The sequence below is a fragment of the Nicotiana sylvestris genome, chromosome 8, assembly GCF_000393655.2.
Source record: "Nicotiana sylvestris chromosome 8, ASM39365v2, whole genome shotgun sequence".
NCBI classification, from domain to species: Eukaryota; Viridiplantae; Streptophyta; class Magnoliopsida; order Solanales; family Solanaceae; genus Nicotiana; species Nicotiana sylvestris.
This window is the reverse complement of record NC_091064.1, coordinates 72,102,118-72,111,370: the sequence shown is the minus strand read 5'-3', so window position 1 is coordinate 72,111,370 and position 9,253 is coordinate 72,102,118.

Below are 9,253 nucleotides of genomic sequence, written 5' to 3'. Positions count from 1 at the left end.
ATTCCCTTAGCATATTTTGACGTCGTGATTCTTATTTTTGTTCGATTCGACACGAGTGGAGGCCGATTCGAGGGGCGAAGGCATTGCGGGCTAGAGTTTGGACCATATTAAGGTGAGTAATGATTGTAAATGATGTCCTCAGGATATGAAACGCCGAATTTGCACATCATTGTGCTATATTGAGATGATGCACATGCTAGATGACGAGCGTGTGGTTGTGCACTGTTGAGGATTGTGACTTAGTCCGTCCCGAATGACTATTTTACCACGTATTTGACTTAAAACTATTTGTTATCATCATGTTTTGGGCTGAACGCCATATTTGGGCATCGTGCCAACTATTTGAACCCTTAGGGAATTTTTATTGATATTTCCTCACTGTTTTGACTTTATACTTGAACTCAGTCATGCTATATTCTACTATTTTCATAACTCAACCATGTTTACTCTGCTTTAACACTTAAAAGATATTTTAAATGATATTTTGGGATGAGTACCATGTTTTATTATTTCCCAGATGGTTGTGAGATTCTGACTGAGTAAGGCCGAGCGCCTATGTTGTGAGGAAACACTAATTATGATTATGAGGCCGAGGGCCTGAGATTTGTATGCCACGAGGTGGCTTGTTGATATGAGGCCGAGAGCCTAGTGATGATGCCACGAGATGGTTTGATGTTATGCTTGGGCCGTAAGGGGCCCCTCTAGGAGTCTGCACACTCCCAGTGAGCGCAAGTACCCATTGTGATGTGAGATATAGTCCGAGGGGCTAGTATTATTTTGAGATTTTTCCCGAGGGGCGGATTTGTTGACATTGTGCCCGAGGGATGATCCCTTATGTGTTTATCTTTCTCACTTGCCTGTCGTTTACTTGTTTAATTGTTAAAAAGGCATTTTCATGAAGTTTAAATTAAACTTAGTGACTTTACACCTCTTTACTGCTTCCTTATAGCCTGTTATGTGCCTTACATGATTTCATATTTCTCAGTCTTTATTTATGATTATTACCCACTGAGTTGGAGTACTCACTTTACTCCCTGCACCCTGTGTGTAGATTCAGGCGCTGCTGATCTTGCTAGCGAGGGTTGAGAGCTCCCGGCAGACTTCGGAGTTTACGAGGTAGCTGCTTAGCGTCCGCAGCCCCGTGCTTCTCCCCCTTTATCTCATTTCCTTTCCCTTGTTAGTTACTCTGTAGTAGTTTTGTAGACTCTCTAGACTTGTATTAAATTGATAGATGCTCATGACTGATGACACCCCGTTATCGGATTGTGTTGGGTTTGTTTTCCGTAAATTGTTTTGTCACTGCTTACTTTTGAATTCTATCATGTTTAAGACTAAATTCTCATTTCTTAATTACTTAAAAACAAATTGGAAATGCGTCGGCTAGCCTTGTCTTCACGAGAGATACCATCACGACCAGGTCCAGGTTTAGGGTCGTGACAAGTTGGTATCAGAGCCTAGGTTACATAGGTCTCACGAGTCATGAGAATGTTTAGTAGAGTCTCGCAGATCAGTACGGAGACATCTGTATTTATCCTCGAGAGGTTGCAGAATCTTTAGGAAAAACTTCATATTCTTGAAATTCTTGTCGTGCGAATTTGTTAATACGAGTACTAAACTTCTGTTATTCTATTCTCTCACAGATGGTGAGGACACGCGCTACCGGTTAGGATAGACGACCACCAGTACCACAATTGTGGCCACTAGAGGCCAAAGACGCGGTCGTGGTCGCAGTAGGGGCAGGGGTGTGGCTCGTACAGCATCTAGGGCAACACCTGCAGATCCACCAACCGCCCTAGTTCAGGATTTGGTCCTAGCTGTGGACGCTCCAGCGGCACCAGCTGTGCCCATTGTGATTCCGGGTCTTTAGGAGGCCTTAACTCAGATTCTATTAGTTTGCACTGGCCTAGCTTAGGCGGTTTCAGTCACAACAGCCGCATTTAGTTCTCAGGCCTAGGGAGGCACTCAGACTCCCGCCGCTCGCACACCCGAGCAGGTCGTGACACCGGGGGCACATCCAGCCCAACCGGTTGCACCAGACCAGGATTATGTGGTACCAGTTATGCCTGACGACGAGCATCGTCGATTGGAGAGGTTTGGTAGACTTTCGCCTCCGACCGTCAGTAGTGCAGAGGGCGAGGATGCCCAGGGTTTCTTGGATAAGTGTCAGAGGATGCTTCGTACAACGAGTATTCTGGAGACCAGCGGGGTCACTTTCACTACTTATCAGTTTTCTAGAGCTGCATTCACTTGGTGGAGGCTTTTGAGAGGCATAGACCTATTGGTGCAGCACCCCTAACCTAGGAGCAGTTCTTCGTTCTCTTTCTGGAGAAGTATGTACCGCAATCTCGCAGAGAGGAGCTGCGCATGCAGTTTGAGTGGTTGCATCAGGGAGAGATGACTATGATGCAGTATGAGATGAGGTTCTCCGAGTTAGCTCGCCATGCAATTTGGTTGGTTCCAACATATAGAGAGAGGATTAGAAGGTTTGTTGATGGCCTCACTTATCAGCTTCGTATTCTCATGACCAGGGAGTGGGTGACTGGTGCTACCTTTGAGGAGGTTGTAGACATTGCTTGTGAGATTGAGTCTGTTCGTCGCCAGGAGCGAGAGGAGAGGGAGGCCAAGAGGCCTCGACGATCTAGTAGTTATAGTGGTGGTCCTTCGAGAGGTTAGTTTCAGCACGGTAGAGGTCGTCCCTTCAGGTATGCTCAACCAGCTCACCCAGGTTATCGTGGGGCATCGTCGGATCATGGTTCTCACAGTTCTCATCAGGGCCAGTCATCACTTAGTGCCCTTCCAGCTCAGAGTTCGTCCCGTGCTCTATCAGTTCAGGGCTCTTCGATGCCAGGTGCATCATCTATTCATTCCGGTGCTAGGGGTTCCCTTCAGTCCCCTTCTCCACCACTTGGGATTTGCTATGAGTGTGGAGAGATGGGTCATATATGGAGGCAGTGTCCTCATCGTCTTGTGGGTTCATCTCAGCAGAAGAGTCAGCTATTAACTTTACCGCTAGTTACTTCCCCACCACCCGCCCAACCAACTAGGGGTGGAGGTTAGTCAGCTAGGGGTCGCCCTAGAGGGGGAGGTCGATTAGGTGGCGGTCAGGCCTGTTACTATACACTTCCAGCTAGACCCGATGCTATTGCTTTCCGATGCTGTTATTACAAGTATTGTTTCAGTCTGCCATAGAGATGCCTTTGTATTAATTGATCCCGGGTCCACCTTTTCTTATGTGTCATCATACTTTTCTCATTTTTAGATACACCCCGTGAGTCTCTTGCTTCACCTATTCATGTATCTACCCTAGTGGGCGATACTGTTGTTGTAGACCGTGTGTACAGGTCGTGTGTGGTGACTAATGGGGGTATGGAGACCCGAGTGGATCTTTTACTATTATGTATGGTGGATTTCGATATCATTTTGGGCATGGATTGGCTATCTCCATGTCGTGCTATTCTGGACTGTCATGCCAAGACAGTCACATTGGCTATACCGGGCATGCCACGGATTGAGTGGCGAGGTTTGACTGATTATGTTCCCAGTAGAGTGATCTCATTCTTGAAGGCCCAACGCACGGTTGGGAAGGGTTGTCTTTCGTATATAGTTTTTGTGAGGGATGTCGGTGCAGAGACTCCCAGTATTGATTCTGTTCCAGTTGTGAGGAATTTTCCCGATGTGTTTCCTACAGACCTGTCGGGCATGCCACCGGACATGGATATTGACTTTGGTATTGACCTGGTGCCGGGCACTCAGCCCATTTCTATTATGTCGTATCGTATGGCACCAGCGGACTTGAATGAGTTAAAGGAGCAGCTTTAGAAACTCCTTGATAATGGGTTCATTCAGCTTAGTGTGTCACCTTAGGGTGCACCGGTTCTATTTGTGAAGAAGAAGGATGGCACTATGAGGATGTGCATTTATTATAGGCAATTGAACAAAGTAACAGTTAAGAACAAGTATCCTTTGCCTCGCATTGATGATTTATTTAACAAGCTCCAGTGAGCGAGAGTGCTCTCCAAGATTGATCTCCGTTCAGGTTATCACTAGTTGAAGATCAAGGACTCGGATATTCTTAAGATGACATTCAGGACCCGATATGGTCATTATGAGTTATTGGTGATGTCTTTTGGGCTGACCAATGCTATATATCTTAGGAATGATGACCTAATCTCAGCTCACACTCTGTGGCTTTTGTCCATCCATTCTGATTTGCCTCTTAATCTACAATATACAATTGATAACTTGAAACTTCTTACGTAATACCTTTCCACTAGGGCTTATGTTGCATCGAGAAATATTTGAAGTGGTTTTCATAATCGTATTTCATAGTATCTCAATGTGATTCACCTTATGGGGGGGGGGGGGGGGTATCCAAATCCCGTGCCGCCCATGAAATCTCTCTTTTTTTCTTCAAATCACTACACAATCGAAGGTCCAAATGTCATTCTTTATCTACCACAATTACACCCTCATCTCTTTCAAATGATATTAGTCTTATACTTCTTTGAGTTCATTCAGGCTATACTGAGCTTTCTATAGCTTAGAGAAACTATTATCTCGCTTGTTTTCATCCGTTAATCTTGAGGACTTATCCATTCTCGTCACCTCCTTACTCGCCCTTTCGTATCCTTACTCTTGTCTTCCTAAAACCTTGTCGCTTTGCAATACTTAAGCTTGCAACCTACCCATATTTATTTATATTACTCGCAAGTTTCTTTCAACTTTCTTGCATCATAGGTTTCCTTATATCCTTCTAGAACATTAAGTGAGACATCACATCATCTCTAACTCTTCTTTACCGTCTTAATTAGCCTCCTCGATACCTAGAAACCATAGTCTATGGGATATTCCACTGACGATTCTGCTATCAATCCTAGATATTGAATCCCCATGCTTCTAGCCTTCTATCCAAAGTATGGATTATTCATAACCTTCTGCATTTGAGTATTGTGTACGTTGTTCACCTTTACCTTACTTACCTTAAAATGTTTCATCACATCTTGTATCTGTTTCATGACCTTCCTTCCACATAGGTATAATTCACATCCATAACTTGAAGCTTTATTGTCATACTTGCACCTCTGGTGTATACATAATCCTATGAGAGCATCATACTGACTTCTTATGAGGCTGGTATTATTCTGATGCCCTTATAGAATATGGCTACTATACTATCTCTTTTCTACCTCTGATATTTATCCATTTATGATTTACTTAGTTGATATAGCTCTTTAGTTTCCTCTTTTTTTCTGATCAGCCTTTATGTAGGCTTAAGCTATCTTCCGATTTGCGGCTCCTGGTATTAGTTACTACTTTAGCCTTTCATAGGTGCTGAAGGATATCCATGATACAATCCTTTAACAATTCAATCCTTCGTCTATGGCCTGAGCTCAATTCTTTCTTTTAACGCATACCATAATCTTCTACGGTTGTATATGCTATAAGTATAAAACTCCAAACTCTTAAGTGCGTTCATAACATCACCAACTCGGGATCTTTGATGGAATAATTCCTTTCGTTCCTTCTTAGCTTTCTTAAAAGTAAGCTATTACTTTTCCTGATTTTTTATCCCCTTGTTGCGTGCATACTCATCTTGTCTTAGTTTCCATGCATATTGGAGGTTACGTGTAACTCATATGATCTTGAATATTACTTTTCATTTTACTTATCGTTCATTAGCCACTGTACGTGCCACTTTCCTTTAGAGTGCTTACAATGTTGTTATGAGACAATTGTTACAAGACCATTTCCTCTTTAGGTTATCGAGCTTAGGTTTCAGCCTTCTTCCTTATTTCTTCAACTAGTCTTTCGTTGTAGTACTTAGGGAAAACCCTTGACTCTTGTAATGATGTGAGCTTATTACGGGCCTCTCGATGTTCTTCCTTGCCTATAATCATCTGTAGTTGCTTACCTCCATGCCCTTGAGCTTGTAAGGTTGTTGCTGAACTGATATTTAGACTGTCTTCCCAGTGGCACTTTCTTTTATCCCCGTAACACTTATACGATACCTATAACTAACCTGACTCCTATTTGAATATATATCAAGTATTATAATGACATTACTGCTTGTGATGACCAAAAGGTCATCACTCATTTTGAAAGTAAATTCTCTGTTCCGAGGCCTTAAAAAAACCTCTTTTTGTCTCACCTTAATTTGTGTGCACAGTCCGGACGCGTTTCCAGAAAGCTTTTATGTGAAAACTAAGTAAAATAAGGAAATTTATTTTTAAAGTTGATTAAAGTTGACTTTGGTCAACATTCTTGGTAAACAGACCCGAACTCATAAGCCGACGATCTCGTAGGGTCCATAGTAAAATATGGGACTTGTGCATATGCCCGGAATAGAATTCCAAGGTCCCAAAGCCAAGAAAAGAATTTTTAAAGAAAATTGTTTACTAGAAAATATAAAGGCTTTTATAAGTGATTTGATGAAATTTCTTGATAGTATCGGGCCTGTATCTTGGTTCCGAAGCCTGGTACTTGTCTTGTATAGTATTTAAGTCGAATCTGTGAAATTTGGTAAAGATTAGAATTGATTTGGTATAAATCAGACGTATAGTTGATAAAATAGAAATTTTTATGTTCTTGAGCAATTTTATGAATTTGAGGTTTAATTCATGGTTGTTGATGTTATTTTGATAATTTGATCGCATGAGCAAGTCCGTACGATATTTTTGGACTTGCGTGCATATTTGGTTTGGAGCATCGAGGGCTCAGGTGAGTTTTTGATTGGCCACTGAGTGAATTTGGACTTAGAGAAATGGCTGTTGCAGGTTCAGTTGTGTTACAGGATCTGATCTCGCAATTGCAAGGTCAGGCTTCGCAATTGCGAGCTCAACAGGGTTGGCAATTGTGAGGTCTTGATCACATTTGCGAATAAAGCCCAGGCCTACCATGTTCGCAATAGCAGACCTTCCTTCGCAAAAGCGACGTCATCAGGGGAGGGTAGTTATCACAATTGCGAGGTGAGCAGACAATGCACAGGTTCACAAATATGAGGCAAGGTTTGCATTTGCGAGATTTGCAGTTACGAAGCTCCCGTTGCAATTGCAACTTCTACGACCAGTTAATTGGGATTTTGACGGGATTTCATTCATTTTTTACAACTCTTCATACCCCAAAAACATCTTGGGCGATTTTTTAAAGGATTCAACTTCTCCAAATCATTAGTAAGTCATTTCTAACTCTATTTATTCAATCTACAACATCATTTCACATGATTTCAATTCAAAATCAAGGGTTTTCCATGGAAAATTGGGTGATTTTGGGTACAACTTAGGGTTATCAAATTTTGGGGATTTGGACCTCGATTTGAGGTCTGATTTCAAAACAAATTATATATTTGAGGTCGTGGGGGAATGGGTGATTGGGTTTTGGTTCGAACCTCGGGTTTTGACCAAGCGGGTCTTAGATCGATTTTTGTCTTTTTGGGAAAATCATTAGAAAACCTATTTTCATGCATTAGAATTGGTTTATTTTGCATTTATTGATATCGTTAAGTAAATTGTAACTAGATACGAGCGAATTGGAAATGGAGTCAAGGTGTACAGTGGTAGTTGAGGCTTGATTGTGTTCGTGGCATAGAGGTAAGTGCTTGGTCTAACCGTAGCTTGAGGGAATAGGAGTCGTTGTCATATTTGCTATGTGTTAATTGTTGAGTAAGACTATAGGTGTGGTGACGAGTACCTATACGTTGGTGTCAAGCATGCCCGTGAGTCTTATATTGTGATTGTTGTGATTCCATTATGTGTAATCCATGCTTAATATGATGATTTCTAATGTTGAACAAGGTTCATGGAAATATTCTTGGTAATTGAACATTTTAGAGCATTGGCTCAAGTTGAGAATCGAGTTGTGAAGTAATTGTGGAAAAGAAAAAAGGTTTATGATATTGTCTCCTTTGCCGGGATGTTATTACTTTTGATATTGTTTCCCTTGCCGGGATATTATTATTATACTATTGTTCCCTTGCCGGGGTTCTATTGTGATTTTATTGATTCCTTTGCCCGAATTGCTTTGTGATTGTTGCTAGGGTAACAAAGAGTGTAAAAAATGAAGGGTAATTCCATCTGTGATATTTGTGAGTGAGTGTTAATGCACGAAGGATGATGTCGTGCCGATATCGTAAATGTAAAAGCATGAAGGGTGATGTCGTGCCATGATATGAGTGATAATGCATGAAGGATAATGCCATGCCATGATTTTGTGAGTTAAAAGAATGAAGGGTGATGTCGTGCCGAATATATTGATTCTTATGGTGAGAACGAGATAAAAGCACGAAGGGTGATGTCGTGCCCTTGTCATTGATTTCTTTACTCTTTCTTATAGTTGAATTTTGGTGTTACATATGGTTCTTTACTAAATTTCTGTTCGTACATGATATTCCCCCGAGCATGTTTCCCCTTCCCATCTTTAACTGCTAGGTTCTGTCGTTATTACTTGTTGTATATTATATAACTACACATGTTTATTTAGTAGTGTTGTCCTAGCCTCGTCATTACATCTCCAAGGTTAGGCTCGACACTTACCAGTACATGGGGTCGGTTGTGCTAATACTATACTCTACACTATGTGCAGATCCCGGTGTCGAAGTTTTTGGACAACAGTGAGGTTGCTGCCTTTAGTCCAGCGGCGGAGTCCCGAGGTAGTCCTGCAGACGTCCGCAGGCCTTAGCATCCCCTTCTATCTTTTCATTCTTCTTTTATGTAGTTGAGAGACAGATTTGTATTATTTCCTTCAGACCAGTGTTTGTAGTATTCGTAGATGGTCCGTGACATTGTGACACTAATTCTTGGTAGAGTTGTATGTTGGATTCTGAACTAGTATTTGGTTAAACTATTAGATTTTGTCTTCCGCATTTCTTTTATTACTGTCGTTATTCCGCTATTGATCGCTAGTTAAATTGAATTGTTAAAAAGTTTAAGGAAAAAGGGTAGTAATTCTATAATACTCGGCTTACCTAGCTTCTATCAGTAGGCGCCATCATGACTCCCGAGGGTGGGAAATCCGAGTCGTGACAAGTTGGTATCAGAGCTCTAGGTTGCTTAGGTCTCACAATTCTGGACAAGCTTAGTAAAGTTTGAGGGATCGGTACGGAGACGTTTGTATTTATGCTCAGAGGCTACAGAGTTAGGAAAAACTTCACATCTATTCTTTCCTATCGTGCGACTTGATTTCTCAATGTTAATTGGACTTCCACTCTGTTCTTTCGCAGATGGTGAGAACACGTACCGTTTTGTCAGCTGACCAACAC